This window comes from Mustela putorius, unplaced genomic scaffold (assembly GCF_011764305.1).
Source record: "Mustela putorius furo isolate JIRA1106 unplaced genomic scaffold, ASM1176430v1.1 tig00000551_pilon_pilon_pilon, whole genome shotgun sequence".
NCBI lineage: Eukaryota > Metazoa > Chordata > Mammalia > Carnivora > Mustelidae > Mustela > Mustela putorius.
In genome coordinates, this window is record NW_025421412.1 from 30,594 (window position 1) to 33,168 (window position 2,575).

The 2,575-nt window shown below is 65.0% G+C and overlaps 1 long non-coding RNA gene across 1 annotated transcript; it reads left to right on the forward strand.

The window, feature by feature from the left end:
* The first annotated feature begins 1,168 nt into the window (after positions 1–1,168).
* Positions 1,169–2,152, forward strand: LOC123392403. Its single transcript, XR_006607137.1, has 3 exons — positions 1,169–1,210; positions 1,692–1,851; positions 2,114–2,152. It is a non-coding gene; the product is annotated as an uncharacterized LOC123392403 (long non-coding RNA).
* The last annotated feature ends 423 nt before the right edge of the window (positions 2,153–2,575 follow it).

Genomic DNA, 2,575 nt, shown 5'->3' on the forward strand with positions numbered 1-2,575 from the left:
CAGAGTCAGAGCTCTGCTCGGGGTGAGAAGGCCTTACTTAGCAAGGAAGCGAGCACCAGCCCAGGAGAGGGAAACAGGGACAAGGGAGACTTCGGAGGTTTCTCCCCTCAGCCCTGGAGCCCACAGATCCGGCTCCTGGGAGACACCCACGAACAGAGACAGACGCAGGCACAGAGACAAAGACAGAGACAGACACAGACACTGAACCCAGGAGAGAGGGAACCAGGAGAAGTCCCAGACTTTCCTCCAACGGCTGGGAAATGGCAGCCAAACATTGTGTCCCCTTCTCAGTCCCACGGGCCATCCACCCTGGGAGGACGGATTCGGGAATGCCCGGGGTCCCCTATGGGGGCTGGCCAGCATATGGGCACAGACAAGGCCCTTGGACCTCCACCTAATGGGAGCCCCGGGAAGCCTGTGTCACCAAGGTCAGAAGCCATGCACTGCAACCTTGCCACGGGGGATGGGACACAGGCAGGAGGACGGTGCCTTTGCCTGGATCCCAGAGCAGATCCAGGCCCCTCGGGGCTGTGTTCCATGCCCCCGGCCAGCCCCTGGCTCACCCGTGCCTGGCCAAGTGTGTGCACCAGCCTCCTGGGAGAGCGGGGATGGAACGTATGCAGGGGTCCTACCCCTGATGCCATCCCTAGCAGGAGAAGCCAGGACACCCCCAGTGTGCAGACGGGGAGACTGGGGAGGCCCTGAGAGCCACAGGGTGTGTGCGGGCTCACAGTCCTGGGCAGGAGCAGGAGCCCGGTCTGAACCCAGCTCTGGGCCCTCCCAGCGGGGACAACAGCTGCACCCAGGCCTCCCAGGGGCTGTGGGGAGGCTGTGTGGGGGTCACTGGATGGACAGGGCACGGGGTGGAGGGGGAGCCTTGAGCAGCCGGGGGAGGGGCGCCCTCAGGGAGCTCTGGTGGGAGCAGGAAGTCCGGTAAGGAGCCCCCAGGCAGTGGTGACCTCACTTCCCTGACGACAGAGCCCAACGGACTTGGAACCCACGTATCCAGGCACCCACATTCCAGAGAAAACCCCCCGGCCCAGCTCATTTCTGGGCAGATCCTGAAGGAAGCGACATGTTCTGCTGCTGCCTACAGAAGCCCAGAGGATGCAGGCAGAGGAGAGCTCGCCCGCCAAACACGTCCCCTCACTGGGCAGGTCGTGTCAGGCTTCCCCGACGACTCTGGCCCTTTGGCAAAAAGAATCAAAAGGTGACACCGGGAGGCTCAGTCAGACAGCCCCACACCTTCTGACCGACCCGTGTAGGCCTAGGTCTCCTCCCCGTGTGTCTGTATGTGTGTGTGTGTGTGTGTGTGTGTGTGTGTGTGTGTGTGTGTGTGTGTGTGTGTGTGTGTGTGTGTGTGTGTGTGTGTGTAAAGAGAGCTCATCGGGGATGGAGACACCCCGAGCAGGAGCAGGCTGATGAGGGGTCAGATGCCTGTTGGGCAGGTCATGTTCACACCCCAGGTTAAGGCTGGCCAGCTGGGACGGAGTGTGGGAGCTGCACCCTTCTGCCCAGGGTTGATCCTGAGACCCTGCAGGGACGGGTCACTGACCCAGGTGCGGGGCTGTGCACGCACAGGTCTGCGTGGAATCTGGGGGAGAAGCAGGGACACTGGGCAGGAGCACGGGTGGGAATGGCCGGGCAGGGCTCTGACGCCTCTTGCACACTCCCCGTCTCTGCCTTGGCAGGCCACGGATGAACTAGGAAGGAGGCGGGAAGACACGCACTCCTCCCCGACCCCGGAGTCCCCGGTCCTGGGAAGGCCCCCGCTACATCCCAGACCACTGCCCGCGGTACTCCACTGGATTGTGGTCCTGGACACGGAGCCCACGGAGGCCAAGTCCAAGGGTGAGAAGGCTGGGGTGGGGTGCCTGTGGCTGTGTGGGGAGGGGTCGGTGCTGGGCCCCACAGGGAGAAGCCCCCACAGGCTGGTGTGGGGCCAGGAGCCATGACTTGGCTCGGAGCACCCAGGGGGTGGACTGCAGGGGGGAGACGTCCCCGGGAGGGTTCTTCGTGGCTGCGGCTTCTCCGGGAGGCCCCGGGCTGGGCTCTGTCTCTGCAAAGCCACAGGGAAAGGCAGGCCCTCGGGTGACCTTCTCTCCTCTCCCAGCTTCTCCAGCCAAGGAGCTAGACCCACTCCCAACTTCAGCAACTCCGGAGGGGCACATGGTGTCTGGAGTCACTTCGGCGGGAGACCGGGAGCCCACAGGTGCCCGGGCGCCTGCCCACGAAGATGCTGATGCTGTCCGGGGAGAGCTGGCTCCTGCTCCTGCTCCTGCCCCCACCCCTGCTCCTGCCGCTCCCCCGTGCCCTGCCCCTGCCAGAGCAACTCCCCCTTCCCCTGCTCCTGCCTGTGCTCTCCTGTTCTGGGCCTTGACCCAGATCCTCCCTTGGTCCCACCCCTTCCCCGACCCCTCCCTGGGCCCCTGTTCCCGCCCCAGACCCAGCTCCTGCCCTTGACCTCGCCCAGGCCATCACCCCTGCCCTTGCCCCAGCTCCTGCCCCTGCCCCTGCCCCTTCCCCCGCCCCTATCCCTTCGCCTTTCCCTGCCAGGGCCACTGCCCCGGCACCT